The sequence below is a fragment of the Amblyraja radiata genome, chromosome 34 (genome assembly GCF_010909765.2).
Source record: "Amblyraja radiata isolate CabotCenter1 chromosome 34, sAmbRad1.1.pri, whole genome shotgun sequence".
NCBI lineage: Eukaryota > Metazoa > Chordata > Chondrichthyes > Rajiformes > Rajidae > Amblyraja > Amblyraja radiata.
In genome coordinates this window covers 22,133,137-22,147,456 of record NC_045989.1, presented here as the reverse complement: position 1 = coordinate 22,147,456, position 14,320 = coordinate 22,133,137, and positions in this window count along the sequence as shown.

The window sequence follows — 14,320 nt, the reverse complement described above, 5'->3', positions numbered from 1 at the left end:
TCATTCATAAACAAGAAGCATTGGAACTGATGATGGGAAAATAAAGAAAGGGCAGCGATAAATATTTTGTATATATCTTCATGACAGAAAACAAAACTACTCAAATTTAGTGGAAGAACCAGGAAGCAAGAACTTAATACTATTTAGTATAATCATTTAGTACATTCTCAGGAAATGGTTTGTTGAGTGCGACATGGTAAATTGAAGAACAATTCCAATGACATTCAATATAAAACTTTGGTTGTGACCCAGAGCTCAAAGTCCCTGGACAAAAAAAAAATATACACACCTTAGCTTCAGGCTTAATAGTGAACAGTGAACAGCCCAGTGTAAGAAATAAGGAGCCAGTTACATTAGGGTGAGATACTGAGAATAGTCTTCACTCCAAGTACTGTGAGCGATTAGAATTTCCATCGCCAGAGATTGTCCGGTGCCAGAAACCTGGAATCACAGAGCAAGGAGGCAGTCCCTTCTGCCCATCTAATCCATGCCGACCATCTGGACTAGTCCTATTCTTTGGAGCGTAGAAGGTTAAGGGGGGACTTGATAGAGGTCTTTAAAATTATGAGAGAGATGGACAGAGTTGACGTGGATAAGCTTTTTCCATTGAGAGTAGGGAATATTCAAACAAGAGGACATGATTTGAGAATTAAGGGACAGAAGTTTAGGGGTAACATGAGGGGAACTTCTTTACTCAGAGAGTGGTAGCTGTGTGGAATGAGCTTCCAGTGGAAGTGGTGAAGGCAGGTTCGATTTTATAATTTAAAAATAAATTGGATAGGTATATGGACGGGAAAGGAATGGAGGGTTATGGTCTGAGTGCAGGTAGATGGGACTAGGGGAGAATACGTGTTCGGCACGGACTAGAAGGGCCGAGATGGCCTGTTTCCGTGCTGTAATTGTTATATGGTTATATGGTTATATTTACCAGCCTTCTATGCCTTGACGATTCGAGTCATTAAGCTTGTTCATAGATAGGTAGATGATTTGCTTAATAACGGTATAAAGAATATGTGGACAATATGTGCATGTGGGAGAGCAAGGAGATCAGGTGCCTACTGGATGTGAAGAGTCAAAACAGCTCACTCAGTCTGAAGAAGGGTCTCGACCCGAAACGTCACCCATTCCTTCTCTCCAGAGATGCTGCCTGTCCCGCTGTTACTCCAGCATTTTGTGTCTACCTTCAATTTAAACCAGTAGTTCATTCTTACACATTTTGTTCACTCCTGTCCATGTTGTTTGCATCTACATTGATATTCTCCAGGCCACTTCACCATTATATCTAACAAATCTGGAGGTTTTAAATTTGACTGCTCAAAATTAAAGCCTACCCAATGGCATAGAACAAAGTCTTCAGTTTAGTTTATTGTCACGTGTACCGAGGTGCATTGAAAAGCTTTTGTTGCGTGCTAACCAGTCAACGGAAAGACAATACATGTGTAGGAAGGAACTGCAGGTGCCGGTTTAAACCGAAGATAAACACAAAATACTGGAGTAACTCAGCGGCACAGGCAGCATCTCTGGAGAGAAGGAATGGGTGACGTTTCGGGTCGAGACACTTCTTCAGACTGATCCACACCAATCGAGCCATTTACAGTGTATAGATAGATACAAAATGGTGTAAAATGAATCAAGGTTTCGCCCATTTGTTTCACATTATGGTTTGCAAAATATCAAGCAAACGCTGACACACGCACAATAATGAGGTTTTGTTTTCAGTTTTATTGTTTTAATTTTAGAGATACAGCGCGGAAACAGGTCCTTCGGCCCACCGAGTCCACACCGGCCAACGATCCCCGCGCATTAACGCTGTCCTACACACACTGGGGACAATTTGAACTTATACCAAGCCAATTAACCTACAAACCATCTTTGAAGTGTGGAAGTAAACTAAAGATCTCGGAGATCACGGGGAGAACGTACAAACTCCATACAGACAGCACCCGTAGTTGGGATCGAACTCGCGTCTCTGGCGCTGCATGTGCTGTAAGGCAGCGACTCTATCACCGCGCCACAGAAGTGCCACCACACTACCTTACTGCCCAGTCATCATTCTAATCAGTTGCCTTATCCGATGATCCCAGCTTTTCCAAGCCATATGAAACAGAGTAATCTACTCAAAGGGCTTTTCCATCTGGGAGTCTGCTCATCAAAATGGCCAGCTCCTTTGAGCTCCGTTGAAACTATCCAAACAATCTCAGGGTTTAGTGGCTGCGATATCATCTGTGCTGGTTCCTATTTTAGTTTCTTTCCGCGAATAATTGAATTCTATTAAAGCAACTGACCCATTCCCTGATCTTGTCTTAGACTCGTTAAGTTCAGTGTGGTTGATGCAAAACGACAGGGCTGTTGCAACCAGGACTAGGCCTGTAATTAACAGTGATGATTGGATCATTTTATGAGCATGACAGCTGAGTTACTGCATGTTATAATAACCAAATGATGTTACAAACCTTAATATATCTCACAAATCAAAATCAATAGCAGCATGCAAAGAGGAGAGGAAATGGCCTTCATCTCTTGTAAAGATTAATTTTGTTTAACAGTACTTAATGGAACTTTTTAAATGCTGAGTTATGGTTTTGAAACATGTCATATGTTCTTAATTTATCTTGCGCCAGTGGTATTATATTCAAAGAGACATTGAGTGTGAATGCACAAAGTCTTTTGCCCAGTGTAGGGGAATCAAGAACCAGAGGGAAGACATAGGTTTAAGGTGAGAGGGGATAGATATTAAAAAAACCTGAGGGGTAATATTTTCATACAGAGTTTGGGTGGGTAAATGGAGCAAGCTGCCAGAGGAGCTATTTGAGCTGAGTTTAGTTTATTAATGTCGCGTATACCAAGGGACAGTTTAATGCCCCTGTCCCACTTAGGAAACGGGAACGGAAACCTCTGGAGACTTTGCGCCCCACCCAAGGTTTCCGTGCGGTTCCCGGAGGTTGCAGGTGGTTGCCGGAGGTTGCAGGTAGTGGAAGCAGGTAGGGAGACTGACAAAAACCTCCGGGAACCGCACGGAAACCTTGGGTGGGGCGCAAAGTCTCCAGAGGTTTCCGTTCAGGTTTCCTAAGTGGGACAGGGGCATTAAGCCTTTACTTGTGTGCTATCCAGTCGAAGAAAAGACAAGACATGAATACAATCAAGCCGGCCAGAGTGTACAGATAATGGGTTTATGGGGCGAAGGCAGGAGAATGGGATTGGCAGATAGATCAGCCATGATTGAATGGTGGAGTAGACTTGATGGGCCGAATGGCTTAATTCTGCTCCTAGAACTTATGAACTTATGAAAGGACAAAGGGTGGAAACTTGAGGAAGGTACGACATTACATAACGACAGCATTTAAAAGACACTTGGAGAGGTTTAGAGGGATATAGACCAAACACGGGCCAAGGGGCGTGACCTAAATGGGTCATCTTGGTCAACATGGGTGAATTGGGCCGAAGGGCTTGTTTCTGTGCTGTGTGACTCCATGTCTCTGTGAACCCGGAGAAAACCCACGCAGGTCACGGGGAGAACGTACAAACTCCGTACAGACAGCACCCGTAGTCAGGATTGAACCCGGGAGCCTGGTGCTCTACTGCTGCGCCACCGTGCCACCCTGTGATTGATGGCATCAAGAACTTAATGGTTGCCAGGAAGAATCTGGTCGAACCTTTTGATCACGGTCTTCAGGCCCCCTGTACCTTCATCCCGATGGTAGAAGCGAAATGAGAGCATGGTTGTGTGAGTCTTTGATGATGTCGGCTGCCTTTTTGAGGCAGCATTTTCTGGAGATCCCTTCAATGGTGGGGAGGTCAGTACCTGCGATAGACCGGGCTGTGTCTACAGCTCGACCACTGTGGACCACTGCCTGAGCGTTCGACTTATTGACGGTGAAAATGTCCTATTGCTTGTGGCTTTTGTCACCTTACTTGAAAAGAGATTTGAAATATAATCATTGTGTTAATTCAGGGAACATGAGAGCAAATATTCACCAACAAAGATGTGATGCTGAACAGATAATATTTATTTGAGTGATTTATTTAAGGGTGAAATGTTTTCTAAATTCAGATTAATTTATTGTCATGTATACCAGGGTAGAATGACATTCCTTAGTCGCACCTGTTGTGGATAGGACAGGTTTAGAGGGATGTGGGGCAAACGCGGGCAGGTGTGACTAGTGTAGATGGGACATGTTGTCCAGTGTAGGCAAGTTGGGCTGAAGGGCCTGTATGACTCTATGACTCCATGATAATTATACCAGCAACCCTTTGCCTCGTTAAATTATCTGCAATCACATTTTGTGGTAACGAATATTTGCAAAACTGATCCAACACATTCCTTAGGCTTGGATTCGAACTTGGATTCGAGCCTGCACCGCCATTCAATATGATCATGGCTGATCATCCAACTCAGGATGATCAGCCATGATTGAATGATTGAGGTAGGTACAATAACGACATTTAAAGGACACTTGGACAGGTACATCACTAGGAAAGATTTAGAGTGATATATGGGCCAGGAGCAGGCAAATGGGACCAGCTTAGATGGAGCATCTTGATCATGGATGAGTTGAGCCAAGGAGCCTGTTTCCTGCTGTATGACTCTATGATGCTATTGTCCATAGTATTGCCACCTATATATCTATCCATGGCAGGAGAATGGGGTTGAGAGGGAAAGATAGACCAGCCATGATTGAATGGCGGAGTAGACTTGATGGGCCAAGTGGAGGATCTTCTTGTTTTCAAGATAGTTTCTATGCAGATCATTGAAGAAATTAAAAATGTTCCAACTATTTTGTGGCACACGCTCAATTTATGGTGTTGAAACAAAGAACTGCAGATGCTGGTTTACAAAATGAAAAGACAGTCTGAAGAAGGGCCCCGACCTGAAACGTAACCTATCCATATCCTCCAGAGATGCTGCCTGGCCCGATGAGTTACTCCAGCACTTTATGTATTTCATTCTCCATTCATAGATTCTAGCAAATGCTAATTAAAATGCCAATTCTGACGAAGAGTTATTCTCAACTTCTGTAAGACATGATCGATGAAAAATCTTTTTATTGTAGCTCATCAACATTGGCTGGCCAACGTTACTAACTGCTGCGGTTTTTATTTCAACTGTAATCAGGTGTGCCTGCCACTAATTGACATGGGGGTTGCCCAGGAATAGCTAATGGTTCAATTAACAAAGTTCAAAGTGAAAGGTCACTAGACCACAATCAGAGATTTTGGCCTCGTGACCTTTCACTTCATCAGAGATCAATTGTCAAGCAGTCAGTTTTTGGATGACTAAGTCCATCAGCGTTTATAAGAGAGATTGCAATGTTAATGCATTTATCCCTGGGTCAGCTGCATAGTTAAATATATTGCTGACCCCTGCCAATTCAAGGTCAACAGGCCCAGTTTTACAAAGAATAAAGTAATTCTGTCAAGTGCAGTGAACTTTGTAAACCTTGCTCAAAGTGATGCAATGGGGGAAGATTAACATTGAAAGGTTCTAAATATCCCGCAGCTCAGGGATTTGCTTCCATTTAAATCCTGTGGTTTATTGGCAGTTAGAAGATGGAACGCTAGATAATAAACCTTAAAAATACATGGGAGAAGTGGATGTCCAGGCCAATAGTTAACAAAAATTTCAATAACATTTCCTTAAAACCTAAATGGGCTTGATTTAGGTTGGTGCAAATTTCTGCAACAGTTACAGATGTGTGGGATCATAGAGCTTCATACCATGGAAACAGGCCCTTCAGCCCACCTTGTCCATGCTGACCAAGTTTGGCATACTAGGCTTGGCCCATTTACCTGCATTTGGCCCATATACATCTAAATCCTTTCCTATTTGTCCAACTGTTGCCCAAACAGTCTGTGGAATTCTCTGCCTCAGAGGGCGGTGGAGGCAGGTTCTCTGGATGCTTTCAAGAGAGAGCTAGATAGGGCACTTAAAAATAGCAGTCAGGGGATATGGGGAGAAGGCAGGAACGGGGTACTGATTGGGGATGATCAGCCATGATCACATTGAATGGCTGTGCAGGCTCGAAGGGCCGAATGACCTACTCCTGCACCTATTGTCTATTGTTACACTTCTATACAATACCCACAAATCTAGCTGAGATACTTATTGGGCAAGCAGTCCTTTCCACAATAGTTTGACCTATTGGCTGTAAATTGATGCCCTATTATAAAATCATGTACACCATCTGGCCTGGTACATTAGCACATTGCCCATGGCAGGTCTCAACTCTTAAATGGACAATGACATCTCCATAAGCAGATGGATAAAGCCTCCATATAAAGACTCAAGACTTTACTTGAAGTCCATGGAGATCGAGAAGACATTGTCATTCTTTTCACAAAAACATTAACAAAAATAGATCAACCGATTTATTGTTAACTTCTTACTTGTAGAACCTCACCTCTTGCAACTTATTGCATTCGCAGGCGTTTCATCAGAAGCTGCTCCAAGGGGAGAGAGAGATCAGGATGAAAAAGGTCCGTGATTATGTCGGCCGCTTTCTCACAACAGTAACGCATCAGTTCCATTGACAATGTCCAATGAAAGCCCAAAACATCATCTATCCATGCTCACCAGAATGCTACCTGATCTGCTGAGGTACTCCGCACTTAGTGTCCTTTTGTATGTTAATCCCCATCTGCATTTCCATATTTAATGAGCCTCAAACAGACATTGCTCCCAAGTGATAGGCCCGATGGGGAACGAGTGTGTGTGTATCTGCGTCTGTGTGTTCGCGTCTGTGTGTGTGTCTGTGTGTGTGTCTGTGTATCTACGTCTGTGTGTGTGTCTGTGTGTATGTGGTTGTTTATTTCTGTGTGTGTGTGTCTGTGTCTGCGTGTCAGAGTTTGTGTGTGTGTGTGTAGGTGGTTCTGTGTGTGTTTCTATCTGTGTGTGTGTGTGTGTGTGTGCGCGCGCGTGTGTGTGGTTGTCACGGCATGTATGTGGGTGTGTGTGGGAGTGTGTGTGTGTTTCTATCTCTGTGTTTCTGTATGTGTGTGTGTGTGTGTTTCTGTGTGTGTGTGTTCATGTGTGTGTGTGTGTTTCTGTGTGTGTGTTTCTGTGTGCGTGTGCTTATTTCTCTGTGCATATCTGTGTGCGTGTGTGTGATCTCTAAGCTTTACTATGCCATCCTTTGTGGCTGAATGCTGATCTTACCATGCAGTACAGAACAAAGCCAACAAACAGGCAGTCCTTGTCAATGCACAGTAGAGTGTTTACTACAATCCGGGTTCTTGCAGATACTCCAGCGGTAGAGGATGGAAGTAAACAGAATGTGCCCGAACTGATGCACAATTCTGACCATATCAGGTGCAGTCGGTAGATTAATAAGAGAATATCATACATCGTTAAACTAGGATTGATCTGAATCATCCCCATTTACTTGTGATGGCAAATTCTCACCGGATCTAAGGAGTAGGATGGATCCACAGGGTGGCAGATGAGGTTTGCAGAGTTCTGGAGGTGATGCTGACCACGGCTTGCAGGGAGCACAAGAGTCTGCCTCAGGGTAGACACAAAAAGCTGGAGCAACTCAGCGGGACATCTCTGGAGAGGAGGAACGGGTGACGTTTCGGATCGAGACCCTTCTGCCTGTCCCACTGAGTTCTTCAGTTTAAACCAGCACCTGCAGTTCCTTCCTACACATTCAGTCTGCCTCAGGGTTTTCTGCTAACAATAGCTGATTTAACCCGCTTGCAACATGAACACAATTAGCTTGAGGAGGCTGAGGAGTTCAGTTTTTAGTTCACAGATACAGGTGGGTGATGTATCGAGTCTGAAGAAGTGTCCCAACCTGATACGCCACCCATCCTTCTTCTCCAGAGATGCTGCCTGACCCGCTGAGTTACTCCAGCACTTTGTGTATTTTTACTTCTCAGCTTTGTGCTCCATCTCAAATTATTTCCTTATTCCATGATCCTGGGCATCACTGGATTGTTGCCCAATTAAACATTTCCGCAAATGTCAAAACTATCAGCGCTGAAGCTGGTGGAGTCCAGCATGTGGTTAAATCCAGTGTCAATACTTTCTTAATTTGTCCTAAGTACCATCTATCCCTCGTTCCCCTTCCCTCGTTTTGTCCCTCCAATGTGACTGACCTGTACTGTGACTGATCTGGGAAACTTTGCTGCGACACTGGGCCTCACCACCGCGGCTAATATGCCCCACCTTCGCCTTGTACAAAGATGGGGTCAGTCAGTTTAGTTTAGAGATACAACGTGGAAACCAGCCCTTCGGCCCACTGACCAGCAATCCCCGCTCACTAACGCTACCCTACACACAATTTACCTCTATACCAAGGCAATTAGCCTACAGACCTGTAGATTAGATTAGATTAGATTCGTTTATTGTCATTCAGACCTTTCGGTCTGAACGAAATGTTGTTTCCCTGCAGTCATACATATAATTAAAAAATGACAAAAACGCACAATCAACACAAATTTAACATCCACCACAGTGAGTTCACCAAACACCTCCTCACTGTGGTGGAAGGCAAAATCTTAAAGTCTCTGTCTCTTCCCTTTGTTCTCCCTTTGCGCCGAGGCGACGGTTCAAACTCCGCGGGTGGTCGCTGCCTCCGCCACAGCTCCGAGAGTCGGGTCTCCGCTGCTGCTGCTGCCGCCGCCACGGTTCCGGGGCCGAGCCGGGTCTCCGCTACCGCTGCTGCTGCCGCCGCCGCAACTTCGGGGCCGAGTCGGGTCTCTGCTGCTGCTGCCGCCGCAACTTCGGGGCCGAGTCGGGTCTCCGCTGCTGCTGCCGCCGCCGCCACAGCTTCGGGGCCGAGTCGGGTCTCCGCTGCCGCTGCCGCCGCTATGGCACCAATGCCGCCAGCTCCGCCATTAGGCCTCGGCGCAGACGGAGACGGGGAATACGACAAAAAAAACAAAGTTGCATCCCCGCATGTTTCTCCCACCCCACCCACACACATACACAACTTAATAAAACAAAATTAACTAAAACATGACAAGAAACAAAAAGAAAGAAAAAAAACAGACGGACTGCAGGTGGGCCGCGCTTAAGCCAGCGCCGCCATCTTGAACCTGGTTCATTCACTGTACGTCTTTGGAGTGCGGGAGGAAACCGGAGCTTCCCGGAGAAAACCCACGCAGGTCACGGGGAGAACGTACAAACTCCATACAGACAGCACCGGTAGTCAGGATCGAGCCCGGGTCTCTGGCGCTGCAAGGCAGCAACTCTACCGCTGCGCCACCGTGCTGTCCTGTAGAGTTGTATAGAGAGTCATAGAGCGATACAACATGGGAACAACTGGTGGCCCTGACTCGAGCCCAACTGATCCATGACAACCAAGTTGGCATTCTGGGCAAGTTCCATTCGCCGGCGTTTGACCCACACCCTCTCAACCCTTCCTATCCACATATCTGTCGAGTTCTTGAGAGCAAAGCCAAACACATCTCTCCCCCTCACACGCACACATATATGTCTATTTCTACATTTCACCTCAGTTATAAGAGTGAGGTGCTCTGCCTTGATTGAACTTGGCTGTCTGAAGACAGAGCAGGAAGTCAACCTTGAACCCTTCCAACTGCACAAGCCTCATACCACACCAGGCATTCACCCAGTTAGCCAGCAAGAGGTTTATAGCCTGGCTTTGAAAAGTAACTTAAACTTAATTAAGCCCACTTTAAACAACATTAAGATAATCAATTTTCCAATATACTCTGCCTTTACTCAAGTGCACTGAATGCAATTTATGAAATTGACTTGACATTAACAGGCTGTTCATTAGTAGAAAGATTCTCCTAGTTTTAACGTGTTAAAACTTCACAGAAGAGGAAACAGAAACATTATAACGATGGGGTACATAAACATTTTATATATTTCCATGCAGTGAATTTAGCATCTGATATGTTAGCATTGTCTTGTACCAAGTATAAGGTGGGCTGCTGCCTATAGCTTAATAAGATGGGGATAGAGGGGTTGAGATAGAAAGATGATGTCTATCTTCATGTTAAATTTTAAGCTGAGTTTTGTTTTTAATCAATTAATTATTGATTGAAGGATTGATGGATATTTTATTATCACATGTGATATGTCACGATGAGATTCTTTGTATTGCACCCTATACACAAGGTATGCAAATGGTCACCACATAAAGGGCGATGACAAAGGTACAAAGTGTTCAATGTAGTCCCCAATGATCCCCCCCTCTCCCCCTCCCCCCCTCTCCCCCCCACGCTGGTTCCCACTTTCTTCTGTTATTAATCGTTTCAATTTTATCTAAATGTTTAAAACTTACAACTTCAACTATGTAAAATCATGTTGGCAAATCATTATTTGAAAGGCTGCACTGCAAAAAAATGTGTGAATATTTGTGACTGTTTCTGGACTTCCTGAACAATAGTAACGCCGGCCACAGCCTGGAGATTTGGTTCACTAGTTCTCAAAACAATCCTTTGTGCAATCCACAATCACAAATGTTGCGCTGTGCAGCATCTCGCTAATTGGACTGGAGGTGGCTTTAATAAGACATTTTTGCCAGTAAATCTGTTCACAGTAAGGGCTGGTTTAATGGGAATCACAGGAGACTCGAGGTAAATTGTTTTAAATGTAATAAAAAAGATGGTGGAGTAACTCAGTGGGTCAGGCAGTGGGTCTGGAGAAATGTGACGTTTCGGGTCGGAACCCTTCCTCAGGCTGATTGTAGGAGTGAGAACCACTGCAGTAAAGGTAATCTTACACTGGTTCAACTGATTGATGTACTTTTAGTTAAGTTTAGTTCAGTAATATGGCATAGATACAAACCCTTTGGCCCTCCGAGTCCGTGCTAACCATCGATCACCCAGACACTAGCTCTATGCTGCCCCATCCTGTTACAGAAGGAATCAAACATTCACACCTACATGTGGCTAAAACTCATCCCTCTGGTTATCCACATCAGTCTGAAGAAGGGTCTCGACCCGAAACGTCACCTATTCCTTTGCTCCATAGATGCTGCCTCACCCGTTGGGTTTCTCCAGCATATTTATCTACCTTCGATTTTTCCAGCATCTGCAGTTCCTTAAACCTCTTCTTACTGGTTATATTTCTAAATATTTTCTGGTATTTTGATTTGTTGCATGCTTCCAGTTTTAGTTTCTTTTAGTTTATTATTGTCATGTGTACCGAGGACCAATGAAAGACTTTTGTTGTGTGCTATCTGGTCAAAGAAAAGACGATACAGGATAATGGGTACAACATTGAGTTCAAGATAAAGTCCGATTGAAGATAGTTCCAAGTTCTCCAATGAGTTAAATGGGAGAGACTCCTCTCTAGCTGGTGAGAGGACAGTTCAATTGCCTGAAAACAGCTGAGGAGAAACTGTGTTGCAGTTTTGCAGTTAAATTAGTGATAAACTTCCATCAAAAATGTGTAGGAAGGAATTACAGATGCTGGTTCAAACCAAAGATAGACACAAAAAGCTGGAGTAACTCAGCGGGAGAGGCAGCATCTCTGGAGAGAAGGAATGGGTGATGTTTCGAGTCGCGACCCTTGTCACCCATTCCGTCTCTCCAGAGATGCTGCCTGACCCGCTGAGTTACTCCAGCATTTTGTGTCTATCTTGCATCAAAAATGGTTCAACACTGACCCCTTGTGGTACGTCATGTTGACTGCAGTTTTTCCTTTCAAGAGCAAACCTGCAGTAATGCCTTAACGGCGTATGGCCAGAGACATTCTTTGTCAAAAAAGTCCGAAGGCCAGAACGTATTAGTGTGAGCAACGTGACGTACATTGGGAATAGATTTTGTAACTAGAAGCAATTCTATTGGCATTATTCTTGACTATTCCTTGACAACTCTATATTTTGATTCCACTCTATTCAATTTAATCCTATACCACAACTGCATTTCAAAAATTAGATTTGGCTTAAAAATTATCAGAGGAGAAGGATTTCTTTTTGGCCTTCAATGACAAACCCAGCATTTGTTGGTTATTGCTATTGCCCTTGAGAAGGATATACTCTCTTGGACTTCGACAGATGTACATATTGACTAGTTAGACAAAAGTGCTGGAGAAACTCAGCGGGTGCAGCAGCATGTATGGAGCGAAGGAAATAAGCTACGTTTCGGGCCGAAACCCTGAAGAACACAGATAGGTGACGTTTCACAGAGCGCTGGAGTAACACAGCAGGTCAGGCAGCATCTCTGGAGAACATGAATGGGTGACGTTTTGGGTCAGGACCCTACCCTTCTTCAGACTGATTGTGATCGGGTAGTGGGGGAGAAAGCTGGAAAAGAGGATGGGCAGGACAAAGCCAGGTGAGTGATAGGTGGATACAGGAGGAAGGGGATTCATGAGTCTGCTAAACAGCAGAGAAGGTGCTGTCCTTGAATCTGGTGGCATTTGGAAAGGTAGAATGTGACTTTAGTTCAACAGTATGTGTGTACATGGACCGAGAGAAGGCAGTTGAGGCATGTACTATTACAGCATTTAATAGACATTTGGGCAGGTACGTGGATAGGAAAGGTTTGCAGTGGAAATGGGATTAGCTGAGACGGGGCAACTTGGTCAGCATGGACGAGTTGGGCCGAAGGGCCTGTTTCTGTGCTTTATGACTGCACGATTAATTAATTTACTAAATTTAGTAAATCACCATTCAGCAACGTGGAACATCACCAACTCTGCAGGAAGTGCCCCAGTTAATGTTTAATTACTGTCAGCTATCGCTAATGACCAAGGAGACAATTCTACTGTAGTTCCTTGCTTAAATCCGGTTTGCCATCTCACGTGGATGGTAATAAGAAAATGCATCTACGGTTATTTCTTAAGTAAGCTGCAAATTTGGAAATTATTATATTTTGCCATTTGCCATTTGTTTTGTATTTTGAAAGCAAATCCTGTAATTTCTTTGGTTGCATGCATTATTTTAATTCGATTTGATAGAGTTTTGGAACGATACAGTGTGGAAACGGGCCCTTCGGCCCAACTTGCCCATGTTGACCAACATACCCCATCTACACTAGTCCCACCTGCCTGCTTTTGGCCCAGATCCTTTCCTATCCTGTCCAAATGTCATTGAAATGTTGTGACAGTACCTGCCTCAATTACCTACTCTGGAAGCTCGTTCCACACACCCATCACCACCTTCTGTGTAAAAAGCTGCCCCTCAGTTTCCTATTAAATCTTTCCCCACTCACCTCAGTCTGAAGAAGGGTCTCGACCGGAAACGCCACCCATTCCTTCTCTCCACCGATGCTGCCTGGCCCGCTTAGTTACTCCAGCATTTTGTGTTGTGTTACTCTTTGGCAAGACAGAGTGTCCAACGCCGAGATCCTGTCTCGCGCTGGCCTTCCCAGTATGTACACTCTACTCAGGCAGCGCAGGCTGCGGTGGCTGGGCCATGCCCACCGCATGGGGGATGGCAGTACTCCAAAAGACGTCCTCTATGGAGAGCTGACATCTGGGAGGAGAACCATCGGCTGCCCCCAGCTACGTCACAAGGATGTCTGCAAGAGAGACATGAAGGCGCACAACATTGATGTGGAGTCCTGGGAGAGCTTTGCAGCTGACGGCACGAGGTGGAGAGGTACCCTGAACCCACATCTCAAAATGGGGTAAGAGAAACTGTTCAACGCAGCGGCAGACAAGCGTGCGCGCAGACAGGAGCGCGGCAACTTCAACAGACCAGAGACTACACACAAATGTGACATTTGCCACAGAGACTGTCACTCCCGCATTGGTCTCTTCAGCCACAAGCGAAGCTGCTCCAGCCGAGGTTTGGAGCAAGCAGCCAACAACTAGGATGCATCAGCCATGGTCAGTCATGACCGAGGGGGGCCGACAACTCTTTGGTATCAAGCCTACTCCGCCATTCAATCATGGCTGATCTATCTCTCCTTCCTAACCCCATTCTCCTGCCTGCTCCCCATAACTTCTGACATCTGATGGTTGGCTTACTCCACCCATCTGCTGACCACCCCCGCCTCTCACCTGTATCCACCTATCACTGACCTGACACCCTTATGCCTTTGTGTAGGAAAGAACTGCAGATGCTGCATTAAATCGAAGGTAGACACAAAATTCTGGAGTAATCAGTCTGAAGAAGGGTCTCGACCGGAAACGTCACCCATTCTTTCTCTCCAGAGATGCTGCCTGGCCCGCTGAGTTACTCCAGCATTTTGTGTCTACCCTTATGCCTTTATTTGGCAGGCTTTGTCTTACCCCCTCCTCTCTTTTCCAGCCGTCTCTTCCGTACTACAATCAGTCTGAAGAAGGGTCCCAACCAGAAATGTTGCCTGTTCATTCCCCTCCAGATGCTGCCTGACCTGCCAAGTTCCTCCAACACTTTGTGTTTTGTTGATCAATAACACTGGAAAGAACATATCT